The sequence below is a fragment of the Dromiciops gliroides genome, chromosome 3 (assembly GCF_019393635.1).
Source record: "Dromiciops gliroides isolate mDroGli1 chromosome 3, mDroGli1.pri, whole genome shotgun sequence".
NCBI lineage: Eukaryota > Metazoa > Chordata > Mammalia > Microbiotheria > Microbiotheriidae > Dromiciops > Dromiciops gliroides.
Window position 1 is genome coordinate 400,145,590 of NC_057863.1, and position 15,243 is coordinate 400,160,832.

A 15,243-nucleotide genomic window follows, 5' to 3' on the forward strand; every position below is an offset into this window, starting at 1 on the left:
TCAGGTTCTTCCCTTGCCCGGCCTGTTTCCTGGTCCTAGATGACCCCAGACCAACTTGCTAATCAACCAGCTTTGTGTGTTGTGGTTGTTAGCTCCAACGAGCCTGTGCCCCTCCCCCACCTAGGCCACTTCTACTAGAGCCTACCACCTGGTTCTCAGTAGGGGTATAAAATCCAAGTTCTGCCTTAGCACCAGCATAGATCCCTGTAGTTTCTCCCCTGCCCAGGGCTTAGCCCATTCACCAGACTGTGAGCTTAGTTCCAGATGACACTGGTGCTTCAGCTGATTCAGAGGCTCTGGGGGTCTCCTTCTCTGGTGAGGACTTCCTGAGACTGGATCTGTGTCAGGGTGACTGTGGGGTTGGGTCCGACTCCTTTATCAGCACAGCAGCTCCCTCCTTCTGACCTTCCAAGCCGTTCTTGGTTAGAAGATGATTTCAGCACATTCTTCTGTGAGTTTTGCTGCTCCGGGTATTTTCCTATGGCCTTATTTGGATGTTTTTTGGAGCCTTGTCTTATTCTTTATGTATCTATCAGGAAGGGATGGACCCTTCCATCAAAAGAGCTACCCATTATTGAATACCCCCTCACTTTGATGTGGGGATGGGTTTAATTGATCAAACTGATCAAGAGGTATCCCAAAAGAATTACAAGACTCAGTGACTCAGTTTCCCAAGTTTTATTAGAATACTGTGATGACCATGGGGAGAAGCACCCAAAGGAGATAGGTGTCTCAGATAGGGAGAGGAAAAATGGTTATATTTATAGTGAGGAAAAGTAGATTATCTTCTCATTATCTTAATCTCTTCCTTAAGGAGTTACATGGGAGGTTTGTATCCAGATGTAATGATTGGAATGATGCCACCTACTGGAGACTTGCTGTGGGAAAGCTCCGCCATGAGGAAAATGCCTCAGAGGCATTGTGGCTTTTCCTTGGCATCAGGAAATGACATTTACTCATGGGTGCTTTCTATCAAGGCTACCAGCCAATCAACTTGAGGAGCCTCCTATTTTCTGGGAGGAGACAGGAAGGAGGAAAGGGAGCCTCCTCGGAGAGCTCTGGTGCTTTTGGGTTCCTGACTTGATGGTGGTGGCAGCGGCAGAGGACTTCACAGGAAATTTGAGGAAAGATAGGAATGCCAGGCTGTTGGAATTCTGTTCTCAATCTTTTTCTTTCTATTTTTCAATAAACCCTTAAAAAACCTAAACTCGTTTTATCAGTGATTTTAGTCAGTTTCCCCCAAAACTGGGGGAACAGATTAGAATCCACATTTAGAATCTTAAATTACACACAGATTTGGAATTCTTGGGGTCCTAAGACAACCCCTGAGGCAGGCACCTTTTTCCTCTGGAGGTGTGATTTTGGGGTTTACATGTCATAAGGACACACTTGGTCTTTTCTGCTCATGTACATAAAGACATGCTTAAACTTGTCAGACCTAGAAGGTGTCTGTGTTTATGATATCTCTTTACTTAAGATCTGGTTTCTAGTCCTGTCATCTAGGAATATTAATGGCTATTAAAGGTTAATGGTCCCTAATTACCTTCCCTAAGCTTCTGCTGCTATTGTTGGTTGATAGGAACTCAAACCCTCTAATTACCATTGATAAAAACTTAGATCTTAATTTCTCTATTAACCCTTTTGGCTACTATCAATAGGTTCTCTGTTAACCCTTTTTAGCCTCCTCCTTCAACTTGTCTGCAGTAAAGATACCTCCTTGTCAGATCTACCGAAAATCCTGGTGGTTTTGTGGTTGGGTCTAAAAGACCAGCTGAGTAAGTTCAAATGGGTGATCCCTTTGTACCTGGAACATATGATTCCAAAGGAATGTTTGGGCAGTGGGAAGGTTACCAGAGATTATAATGCTCGTAGAACCCACTCTACCCATCTGTGAGATACTCTTGGCATACCACAAGCTGAGTCACCATCATAACTTTTACCAAGTCCGTAGGTAACATTGGTCTGACTCTTTGGAGTTATAGGTTTGGGGGTGGTGAAGTCCATGCTGCTGGTCTAATTCATCAGGGTCCCACTGCCTCTGACAAAGCTGTGTTCAAATTTATAGGGACAAGATTCAAAAGATGTTATCAAGTATATATAAGTTGTTATTGACTTTGAGACATAGAATCATTATTTCCCAGCTTTCTGGTGTATTCTATGCCTGAGACATAAAGCAGCTCACAACACAGCCATTGGGTGAGTCTTTGCCCAGGGACAAATAAAACACAGGGAAATGCAAATTAAGACAAACAAATAAAGGCACCCAGGTAACCAAACTTCCAGAGTAGCATTACTTTGCAACAATGAAGTTTCACATTATTCTCTTACTAGTCAGTCAAAACCATTAAACTCTCCAATCATATTATGATAGCCAGCCCAGAGATCACTGCTTTTATAAACTACCTATAGTATCTCAAAGAGATCAACTGATGCCCTTATTAAAGCTTATTGGCAACATTTGCTGCCTTCTTGTTCTCACACCTCAAGTTTCTCCTTTTCTATTTATATTACCCAAATGATTTCTGCCTCCTTTAAAGCAGTTACTTTGAAGATGCTTATTCAAAGGATGCTTTCACTGCTTAAAATATTTTTCTCCAACCATTTTGAGAATGACCATTCCCATTCATTTGAACTTCTATAGTCTTAACAACTCACCATTCTTTGGAGGTAGATTTGCTTTTTGAAAAATTAAAGTATGTGAAATAAATTTTACTTTGCAAATTAATAAGGCATTTGGAACTAAGTCTTGTGGCTAAATTGAATATTCAAGTTGGGTAATACCAATTTTGACAAAAAAAAAAGAGGTGGATTTCTTGTGTGTTTCATAAACTATCTTTGAAGACAATTCCAAGAGAGAAATTACTTTTTTATGCATTTATAATATTCTTGGAATAAGTTTGTAGCTCCTCAAGGTTACTACTCTGGAGGACAACTCTCATGTGGAAGTATAAATTCTGGTGGTAGATATTTTTTAACCAACCTGTTGGATTACTTTATGTTCTATATCTTTACAATGCAATGTCCATCAGTTATTATTAAGTTGGAGCACTGTGTCATTGTTAGTTAGCAGCTCTGTTCCCAACCTAACAGTTTATTTAACAGATGGCTGCTGTCTTTATCAGGGGCCCCTTAGCACAACAAAATTGTGTTTGTTGAGACTGCCAAAGTGATAAATCCTCCTTGTATTTACTCTTTAGTTCCCAAAGTTAATTGTTGTTCCTCAAACCAACAAAGGGCCTCCTTGATGTGCTAACAGCCTCTAACGAGTTGAGTTATGCAAATAAACCATTAGATTGACAACAAATATGTCCATACAGGCCCACTCTACCAATTTTGTGGATGGTTAATGGATATTAGCCATATACAAAGGACAGTCTGGCCTTGGGGAGGCATGCTTCAGTCCTCCACAGCTTCTGCTTAACTGCTAAGGCAAATACCAAGAAGTCTGTGCCAAGGAACTAATTTGAAGTAAAAATCCCCTTCATGCGGGGTTTGTGGGGATCTGTATGGAAACTACGTACTTCAGGAGAGGTGGGGCATTTCTAGAAATTGATTTACTACAGATACCCATGTTTTGTGGATTTCCATAAATCAGGGAGTTCCTCTCTGTTCTCTAAGTGACTTACCAGGTTACCAGGTGTGAAAATGGGAGGTCATGTTAATGAACAAATCACATGATTAAAAAAGCCCTTGAAGTCACAAAGGATGAGTTCATAAGGCATTGGAAACTTTACTTTTCCTCATTGATTTTATCAGCAGGGAACTAAAGCAAATCTAGAAGAGAAGAATTTCAACATGGGGGAAATCAAGTAAAATCAATAAGCTTTTATTAAACACTTTGTTAAAAATTTGCATACTATGTATGTGTGAGATTCTGCAGGGACACAAAGATCCAAGAAGGTTTTATTTGGTAAGATCAGCATAATTTTTCCCCTAAAAGTGATGTGTCACAACTCCAGAAATTTTGAATGTAGATGGTGAGAAAATCAGTGAAGTGTTTTGGCAAGTGGTTATCATGATTGAGGAATGGGCTGTTCTTAAGACTCATCCTGGCAGGTATTATGGGAGGTGACCTCTCTAATGGTAAAAACAACACTTAGGTGTCAGGAAAACTTGTGTTCAAAACTTAGCCTTTGTAAGTCTTAGTTTCCTCATTTTACAAACGAGGTTAACAATGCATCTAGTACTTATCTCAGAGGGTATGGTGAGGCTCAAGTGAGGCCATATGTGAGAGGTCCTTTGCATATTGAATATATATGTATATGTATGTGTGTATATATGTGTATATGTATGTATCTACCTCCTATCATCTATCTATATCTATCAGATGTTCTTTTTATTTGAGGTATTTTTGGAATGTCCTGGGCCTGAAAGCATTTTCCTCACCACTAAGCTTGCTATAGTACTTGAAGTTAGAGTCACTTAGCATGACACAGAGGAATGAATAAACACCAGACATGCTGTTAGAGGACTTGGGTTAATATTCTACCTCTGTACCTACCTGTGTGAGTCTGGACAAATCATTTAACTTCTTTTGGCTCAGTTTCCTCTTCTATAAAATGAAGGGATTGGGGTAGGTGACCTCTGTTGCATCTTCTGGCTCTGTGACCCTCTGATTGTACAATCAATCCATTAGTAAATGTTTACTAAATACCTACCATTTGCCAGGCACTGTTATAGGCCCTTGGGATATAAAGACAAAAATGAAATAATTCCTACCCTCAAGGAACTTTCATTCTACAAATATATTGTTACAGAAATCCCTGGTAAAAAAAATACATATATTATATGGGAGGGACAATGAAATAAATACAGTGGTCTTGATGTGAGCATCTCAGGACATGCAAATAAGACCATGACCAACACAAAATGCCATGTTCCTATTCTTTCTTGTTCCTGGGGAATTCCCTGAGGATATCACTCAAAAGATATCACTCAAAAGGTTGGAGCAGGAAGGGAACAGAACTCAAACAGAATGCAGGACATCTTCACTTAAACCTCTTCTTTTCTTCTTCCCAAGAAGGGGAAGATTATAGAATCATAGACTTAGATGATATCTAGTCGAAAACCCTCATTTTAAAGTTGAGGAAACCGAGGCCTAGAGAGATTAAGTGAATTGCCCAAAGTTGTGTAGGTAGTGTCAGAAATAGGATTTGAATCAAGGTCCTCTGATTTGAGTCAGTTATAAAACATCAAGCACTCAGTGCTTCCCAATCCAGGCTAAGGAAAAAATATCAAATTTCCCACATCAAAGAGATGCTTCTTTTCTTTGATCCTGTGTCAAATATGTCAATATAAGGGATTTGGATTCACGTTTTCCTGACTTGAAGTCCACCCCTCTATTCACTTTGCCACAAATTAGGACCAGGCAAAGCAAGCAAAGGTATTTTCCTACTTGGATGAAGCCACAGATCCTTATAGAAATATATACTCATTAATGTAACCATGTAGAATAGATTTGGGTATGTAATCAGTACCCATAAGTCTTGTCTTTCCTTTCTTCTCCTCTAGTCTTCTCTCCTCTCCTCTTTTCCTTTCTTTCTCTCCTCCCTTCCCCTAAATTATATCCTCTCCTCCCCTCCTCTTCCCTCCCCTTTCCTTTCATTCTTTTCCTTTTTTTTTTTTTTTTTAGCCAGAAAAAGGAAACTACAGCCCAGGGCAGTCAAGTGACTGACTAAGGTCATACAGACAGTTGTAGCATCTTCATACTTAAGATCATGCAGGTAGCAGAGCTGTGTTTTAGATATAAGTGGCCTGATTCTAAATTAAAAACTCTTTCCACTATACTGTGCTGCCTTTCTCAGTGGTAATGAATATAATTTCGCTTTGTTTCTGTTCTAATGTTATGAAGAAGAAATTGCTTTAATGCTAATATGACTTTTCCCCTTGGGTATGTCCCCTTTTCTTGCTTGACTGTCTGTCTGCCTTATAAGAAGAGACCAGACAAACCTTGGGCTCTCATCATTAATAAATGAAGAGAAGATGTTGTCTTGTCATGAGTTTCTTTTTTAATATATAAGATAAAACCCAGGAAATCTGAGCAAAGGACTGCTACCACATCCCTTGATCAATGCAGATATGGAGGTTCTTCGTGATTAACTTCCACAAATGATTTATACATTCTTCAGTTAAGGAACCATTTTTTACTTTTACTGTAGATGTTCCAATCTGTCAGAAGATTGGACCAGCTTCCTTCCTAAATTCTGTTTCTGGAGGGAATTCCTTGGCAAAGTATATCTGGGTCTTCCTGATTCCAGGTTGAGAACTCCATTTCATCAAACTGCTTCATTACATATTGGAATATTAAAAAAAGAATAATACAGTGTCTCTGCTTTCAAGCAGCTTGTAATCTAGGTGAAAAGAGTGGACGTAAGCAAATGAATAATTTAAAAATCACAGAATTCTGACAGTAAATTCGTGGTGGCAGTATTAAGTGGGATAAAGAGCTAGAGCAGGGAGATAGCAGTAGGAATTAGTAAGTGCTTGCCGGTTGCTTGCTTGGAGGCTGGAGGGTCAACAGAGAAGACTTCATGGAGGAGGTAGGACATTATCAGAACCCAGAGAAATTGGACGGTGAAGTAATGGTGGATTGAATGGAAAGCTAACCATTATGGATTGCAATGGAAATGTTTTTCACCTTCTGAATGTAAATATCACCCTTTCTGTGGATTATAAAATAAGTGAATCTCTTATGTGAATAAGGGTTTGAGCCCTGACTTGAATGGAAATTCCATGGGAAATGTTGGATATTTATTCTATGACTTTAATAAACATTAACCCCAGAGAGGAATGCCCCTTTAGTTCTCTGAACTACTACCCAATAGTGGACTAAAGGGAAGTTGTAAAGGTCAATATTATCTCAACAAGCAAATTCTCTGAAATAAACAAAGCTCTGTGGTGTTTTTTTTTTTAGCAGATTATGGGGGCCTGGTGTTCATTGTGGTGGGATAAGGAGTAGTGGTCCATTGAATAACAGAATTATAGAAACAAGTGAGCTGAAAGGGTCTCTAGAGATCTGATCCAAGTTTATTTTTGTGGATGGAGAAACTGAGGCCTAGACAAGTGAAGGGAAATGCTCAAGTCCACACAGTGGAAGAGTCTGGATTAGAAACCAGATCTCTTGATTCACAGTCCAGAGGAGAAAATTCTGATTTGTTTCCAGGGGATTCAGTTCCATAACCTTGACTCTCCCTCTCCCCCTCTACTGGCCTGCCAGAGGAAATTATAGTGACAGTTTGATCGTGGACAGAAGGGGTGGCCAGGCCCTTTCCTCTTTTCCATTAGCTTGTAGCCTGCCTTCATCAATTTCTTCTAGGGCATGACTTAGTTTCCCATATTCACTGGTGAGCAGGCCAGCAGAAGAATTCAAGGCATGAGGCATGGGGTCAGCTGACCCTTTAGGTCATTGCCTGGGACAAAGCCCCAGATGCCCCACCTTATTTATGGCTCTGCAGGGTTTTCTTCCACACCTACACTATTGTGCTATCTTATGGTTAGGAGCCACACAGTTCTCTATTTTCCCTGTGTTTCTGACAATTCCAGCTACAGCATGTAGAATAGGCTGAAGACTCCTAGCAGAATGTAAGCTTCTTTAAGTGAAGAAACTATTTCATTTTTGTCTTTGTATACCCAGTACCTAGAATGACACACAATAGGTATCCAATGCATACTTATTCAACAAAACCTAATCGAGAGAATGAAGGAAGAACACCAGATGTTTGGTTGTTGCAGTAGTACAGGGTTGAGGTGATTATGCCCTTACCATGTAGTTTCTGTGAACTGAGCCACTTGCATAAATATAGGACTAGTCTGTGTCTTAGTGTAAAGGATTAGGATGGAGGAAGGGAAGTACTTGAAAATGGGGAGAGAAATTTATATACCAGGTTCAGCAGTAGAGAGACCTAAATTTCCCAATAACATCCCATTCTGCAGTAAAAGAGAAATAGCTATGGGACTGAATGTTTGAAGCTGGGCCCTCTTTGGAGCATAATCTTCCCTTCCCTCTCCTTTTGTCTCTTATCCTTTCCCTCATCTCTTGTCCTTTTCTTCTCCTCCTCATTATGAAGCTCTCTGATAGCTAGCTGTTTTGGCAGGAGCTGTAGCCCAATCAATGAGCCTGATAGTCTCAGGCTCCTAAGATTACCCCATTCTGCTATACTTCCATGGAGTTTTGCACCAACTGTGAGATGTGGGCCATGACAGCCCTGTTAGTAATGCTCTCATCATTAACCTGAGAGTTCAACCATAGAGTCTGGGGAGGAGGATCCACCATGTCAACAGAGATAATGTAAGTAAAGGAGTTGAGGAGCTAGCAGATAAGAGGAGAAGCTGAGATGAAAATGAATCACTGGATGAGCCAAAGACTCAAAAGAGTAAGAAAACGAAGTCAGCAATAGAATTGTTCACTGAGTGACTGCTTGTATTACTGTCTTTTAAAGTCAATTTTCTTTTTGGTGAGTTTGTACCTGCAGGTCATAGCAGGTCATAAAGGGTAGAAGAGTTAATGGAAGCTAGAAAGTCTTAATATTTAAGAATTTTCTTGTTCTCAGTGGGCCATCCACATACTAAGGTATTTTCTGATAATGGCTTAAGGGTTCTTGCATATGCATTGTCACAGAGAACTCTAGAAGATAAACAAATCTTAAAGACCCTAGGGATAAGTCTCTAACAGTGCATTTCCGGATGGAGTTTTGCTTGATATTTCTCAAAAAGAAAAAAATCACACTTTATAGGCAACATTCTACTCTGTCTACTCATAAGGACCACCTTGAGAACACCTATTTTTTCCCCATTTGAAAGATGAAAAAGCTGACACATACAGAGAAACGAGTTATTGGTGAGTTAGCTCTGGTTAGACAGTGAGTTAGTGTCAGAGCCAGGAATGACCCTGACCCTGGTAGTGTCAAATTGAGAAGTGGACCTGGGAGTGGTGGGGGGGGGGAGGGTTGGGGGGGTGGAAGCAGGGAGGGGCAGAGGGAGAGGAATCAATTGATGATTATTTAAACAGAGTAGGGGTTAGGAGCAGCTGTTCAGGGTTACTTACTTGGTCAGAGGTTACATTTATGAAGTCATGAACAGTAGTGAACTTGGCAACTATAGAATCCATCCCTGGACCTTCTGGGAGCAGCTGAACCTTTGCATGGATGGAGATAGCCTCCTGAACAGCTTCATCTGAGGGTACCAAAATATCCCCCCGCTGAGATTATCTCTCTCTCTGGTTTGCTACAATGACCGATGATCTTCCTATTCTGGAATTTCCACCATTAGAGTCAGTTAGAAAACAAAATCAGGGACACTATGTCTTTGGAAAGTCACTGTGTATAGTTTACTTAATAGCAAAAGGCAGCAATCTCTCACATTAGCACAGGAACATGAATTAGTTTAACAGATAGCTAATTGATATCTTAAATTCTGAGGCCATGAGACACAAGAGGAGGGAGCCTCAGTTTAGATGGAAACAAGGTAGAAAGTATCAGGCCAGGAAGTGTGTGTGTGTGTGTGTGAGAGAGAGAGGGGGGGGGGAGAGGGCGAGAGCGAGCAAGTGCGAGCATGAGCGAGCTTGCCTGTGCATGCACCCCAAGAGTTAATGGGACTTGTTGGATTGGAATCAGAGGATCTGAGTTTGAATTCCAGATCTGCTACTTTACTGGGGAAGTGACTAGGGTAACTAGGTGATGCAGTGGATAGAGCACAGGGCCTGGAGTCAGGAAGACCTGAGTTCAAATTTGACCTCAGATACTTACTTGCTGTGTGACCCTGGGTAAGTCACTTAACCCTGTTTGCCTTGATTTCCTCATCTGTAAAATGATCTGGAGAAGGAAATGACAAACCCCTCCAGTATCTTTGCCAAGAAAATCCCAAATGGGCTCACAAAGAGTCAGACATGACTGAGAAACAACCAAAGTTGTCAAATATAAATATAGCCCAGCCAAAATACAGCTCTCCTACTTCTCTGTTCCTTCTGGTGGTAAGGACTCCATAAAACAATAGTTAAATCTCTGAGAAAGTTTTTCCTTATTTTCTGTTGGTCTTTAAAGGGGAGAGCTGGGATCACAGGACCAGAGACTTTAAACTGCAAGTGACCTTAGAGGTCATCTAATCCATCTTACTCATTGAAAAATGAGGAGACTGAGACCCAGAGAAATTAGATTCACCCAAGGTTATCTAGGTGGTAAACCCAGCATGTTTTCCACCATACCATGCAATGCATGAAAATTATTATACACTGATACAGATTTTGCTTCAACTTAAGGAAATCTTTTTAATAATCAGCTATACAAAAATGGAGTGTGTTACCTTGGAGGGTAGTGAGTTCTTTGACACTGGAAACATTTAAACAGAGGATAGACTGTGGGTTCTTGACCCCTTTTATGTGGTTTTGATAGTTTTGATAATTTATACTAGGTAACTTCTTCCAACACTAAGATTCTATGATTCTAGTGTTATGATAACATTTATACCCTGGCACTGACTGTATACTCTGAAAGGCTACCAACCCTGGCATAAAGACAATGTGACCCTAAAACTGGTCCTTTAGCACCCTACATTTGGAGATAAGGCCTATCATCACTCACGTTTAAGCATAAATGCCCTCTCCTTGTCTTGATGTGGAGGATAAATATCCCCTTCCTCCTTCTGAAGCGAGGAGGAATGCCCCCACTCCCATCCAGATAGTTAAAGAGTCCCTTCTCCCTCAAAGAAATCCTATATCATCCCCACTAAGACTACCAGTGGAACAATCTCTGACAGTCTCTAGACTGCTTGATTGTCTCCCAATCTCAGCTGATGCTCACAAACTTCCCTCTTTGTCCTTCAGGGATCACCTAAACCACTGTATGGGACTCCCTTGGGCTCTATTCTTCATCCTGTCCCCTCTCCCCCAATTAGGCTTTGCTCTTGTTGCACCGTCTGTCTCTGGAATGACTACTTTTTGCCCACTAACTGCCAGTGCTGAGACATGTCAATAATCCAACAATAAAGCCTCCTGCAATGCCTCTTAAAATCATCCCCTCTTGGCAGAATCCAAATGAAGCAGCTAGGTCAAATCAGGACCATGAGGACCTCCTTTTAGTTCATGAGCTGTCAACCAGGCTGTGACTAAGTGCCACTTCATCTCTATGGACAGAAAAGGACAGACAGCCTCACCAATATCTCTGGTCCTTCCTGGAGAGAGCAGAAGTCAGGTCGCTGAACCTGGAGACCTCTGTACCCCTTTCTCCTAGCTCATGAACCATTGTTGGAAAAGAAATCACTCAGCTGAGCAGCTACTCCATATCCCAATGAGGGCAGCATTGGGATTCAGGACTCAATGCCAGGGGTTGGCTAGAGTACCTTCAGGTTTAATGGGAGAGGCTCCTTCATTCTGCTGGATCCATAAATTATTGACCAAGATTGGGACTAGGACCCTTGGCAGTTGACCCAATTCCTGATGTTGTGATTTGTGACTTGAAGGCAAGGGCTGGGAGTCTTTACCTCATGCCTCAGCAATGGGGAACATGCCTTTATCCTTAGGCCTATGAATGCTGCCCAAGGCTATGACTAGGTCCTCCAACAACCGTACCTTTGGCAGCAGGGTTTCTTGTCCTTGCTAAAGCAGGGTCCCTGAACTACATGCCTCAGCAACAGGGAAATCCCTCCCTTCTGTGGTCAAGGCAAGACCAGTGCTCTCCAAGTATAACTGATGACTTCAGTAGCAAAATGTCATGCAAATCTTTCTATACTTCCTTGAATTCTTCAAATCAATATTTATTGTGGTGCTGTAATATTTCCACATATTCACAGTAACACAGTTTGTTCAGTGGTTGTCAGGTACTAGGATACAAAGACAGAAATAGAATAATCCCTGTCCTTAAGGACTTTATATTTTATCAGGAGAGAATAAAATATAGAGATTGTAATAGTTAAAATTAAGGTAAACTTAGACACGAAGTTCTGAACATGATCAATTTATTAGGAAAGCGTGAATTTATCAATAAAAAGGATCTTAGCTTCCTCAGCAAAGACCCCAAATCTTTTATAGATTTTGGGAAGTTACAGAACAAAGAACAGGACTTTGTAGGCAGGGAATAAATTATGACTGGTTACAAGAGCTTGATATCATCAATGGTGAGATCAGTATGATTGGTTACAGAGCTGAAGCATGGGGACAATAGGCTTGGTTGGAAATTGGGAATGAGGGACTAGTAACAAACCCCTTCCTTCCCTCCTGTGAATAAGAAATGTCCATTGTTTGAGTCTACTTGTATGGTCAGAGATAGTGGTCCAGAAAAGTTTTATATAAGAAGTGGCACTTGAGCTGGGGTCTTGAAGGAAATTAGAGATTCTAAGAAGAGAAAAATTAAGAGAGTGACTCACACAGGAGTCCTTGACTCTACTGCCCCTGCAGTACAAAGGAACTGGGGACAGGATGTAGGAATCTGTGAATGAAGAATAGTAAGAAGGCAATTTGACTGGAGGGTGTGAAGAGGGATAATTTATAATGGAGCATGAGAGGTAGGTTGAGGCCAAGGTATAACGGACTTTTAGTGCTATATTTCTTCTTAGGGGTGATGAATGGGGATCATTGCATTTTATTGAATAAAGGGGTGATGTGGCTAGACCTGTACTTTAGGAAAGTCACTTTGGTAGCCATGTTGAAAGTGGACTGGAATAAGGGAGACTTAAGTTGGGAAACCAATTAGGAGGCCATTGCAATGGAAATGATGAGGGCTAGAACTATGGTGAAGGTGTGTGAAAAAAGAGGGTAGATTTAATTGATGCTGTGAAAGTAAAAAATGACAAAATTTGGCAACTGATCAGATATAAGGGATAGTAAAGGGAGATTGAGAAGGTGATGATGACACCGAGTTTGAGGTCCTTGGTGACAAGGTAGGAACCTTCACTGAAACAGGGAAGTTAGAAATAGGGGTCAGTTTTGTGGAAAAGGTTCTTCACTACTACGAAGGGTTCTTAGCTATTACAGAATGCTACTATGAATATTTTGGTGGATATGGCATTGTTCATTTCAATCTTTGTCCTCCTCTGTGCCGAACAATGGGATCTTTGGGCCAAAGGATATGAATTTTTTCTACACTTTCTCGGCATGATTGCTTTTCAGAATAGTTGGACCAATTCACAGAACAACTAACAGTGTATGCACGAATCACTTTTCCCAGCCCTTCCAACACCAACTATTCCCATCTTTTATCATTTTTGCTAATCTGCTGGATGTGAGGTGATGCCTCAGAGTTGCTTTGATTTGTATTTGTCTCATTATTTGTGATTTTGGAGAAAATATTTTGTTATTTCTAATTTCTAATTCTTCTTTTTGAGAATTATTTGTTCCTATCCATTTGACCACTTATCCATTGAGAAATGGCCATTACTCTTATTTATATGAATAAGTTCCCTATATATCTTTGCCAGAGATGGTTGAGACAAAGTTTTTTCTAGCCTATAGCTTCTCTTTTTTTTTTTTTAAATTTAAAAAAATTTTTTTTTTTTTTGCGGGGCAATGGGGGTTAAGTGACTTGCCCAGGGTCACACAGCCAGTAAGTGTCAAGTGTCTGAGGCCGGCTTTGAACTCAGGAACTCCGAATCCAGGGCTGGTGCTTTATCTACTGCACCACCTAGCCGCCCCATATAGCTTCTCTTTTAATCTTATTGATTTTGTTTGTGCAAAAAGTCTTTCAATTTATGCAATGACATTTTACTTTTTAAATGACCTCTATCCCACTCGATTAAGAAAGAATACTTCCTCAAACATAGCAAGTTTCCTCTTCTTAGATCTAGTCTTCCAATGTCATAGTCGGTGTTCTATTACACCATACTGTCCATCCACATAAGCAATTGCTGTCTTCCTTTCTTATTTTCCAAGTTAATCATGATTGCCCTTGTGAGAGCTTTTCTTCTGGAACTAACATTTTACTTATGTATTGTTATGGAAATCTGCATGATTTTATTGCTCCCCAACTACACTGTATTCTTTTAGAGGACAAAAACCATGTCCTATATTTCTGTGCCTTCCACAGCCCTCTTCAGCAGAGCTGAGCATATACCACATGTTCAATATGAAATTGTTGATTCGGTTAAAAAGTACAGATGATGAAAGCTCCAGTTTGAACTATATCTAGGATCTCCATTTCCACTCATCACTATTGAGTTCCCTGGAGGTCACTCTATCTCGGCTATTTATGTAATGCATAACACCATAGCCACGTGATTCCAATCCAGTCCTATTCAACAAAGACTAAATATTACATATAAGACACTATGTACTGGAGACGCAAAGAAAAAACAAAATAAAATGTCTCTGCCTTCAAGGAGCTCACAATCTATTAGGAGATAAAACATGTAAACAGATAAGTAAATATAAGGCGATATTTTATATTTTGTTGATATCTTTTGGTTTTTGCATCACTTCATTCCAGAATGTATCCCTATGTCTTCCCCTCTCCAGCATGCCATTCCAAATGCAGTGTAATTTGAAGGAAGAGGAGAGGATCAAGAAAGGCTTTCTGTGAGAGACAGCATCTGAAATGAGCCTTTAGGGAAGATAAGAATATAAGATGCAGAAAAGAAGAGAGAGTGTCTTCCAGGCATGGGATGATAGTGGGGTAACCTGTATAAAACATGAAGATGGGAGATGATAGGTAGAATCTAGTCAATAGTAGGAAAGCCCAGTTTAGCTGGAACAAGAGTGGGTTTGCAGGAGTAATGTGAAGAATTTTTGAACAAGAGATTGACCTATCCTTTAAGATGATTATTTTGGCAACTATGTAGAAGACAAATCAAAAAGGAAAGAGACTGGAATCAGAGAAACAATTAGAAGGCCATTCAATGGTCCCTATATAGAGAAGAATGCTTTTTGTCAGAACATTTAATAGAATAGGAAACTGTAGCCCTGGAAATTCAACAAACATTCAACAAATTCATTTCAATTTAGGAAATATTTATTAGGTGCTGACTGTGCGTTGATCATTATGCTGGTGACAGAGTGCCATGCACCTATTAGGTGCTCAATAAAGACTTTTTAAATGGAATTGATCTTTTTTTTTTTTTTTGGTGGGGCAATGGGGGTTAAGTGACTTGCCCAGGGTCACACAGATAGTAAGTGTTAAGTGTCTGAGGCCGGATTTGAACTCAGGTACTCCTGACTCCAGGGCCGGTGCTCTATTCACTTCACCACCTAGCTGCCCCTGAAATTGATCTTAATAATTTATCGACAGACATTAGTCTCTCTCTTTTCCAACTGTCAGCAGCACT

General features: G+C 40.4%; 1 pseudogene; it reads right to left on the bottom strand.

Moving 5' to 3' along the window:
* The window catches only part of LOC122747677, an 83,739-nt pseudogene extending 81,735 nt beyond the window's left edge, over positions 1-2,004 (bottom strand).
* Positions 2,005-15,243: the final 13,239 nt, after the last annotated feature.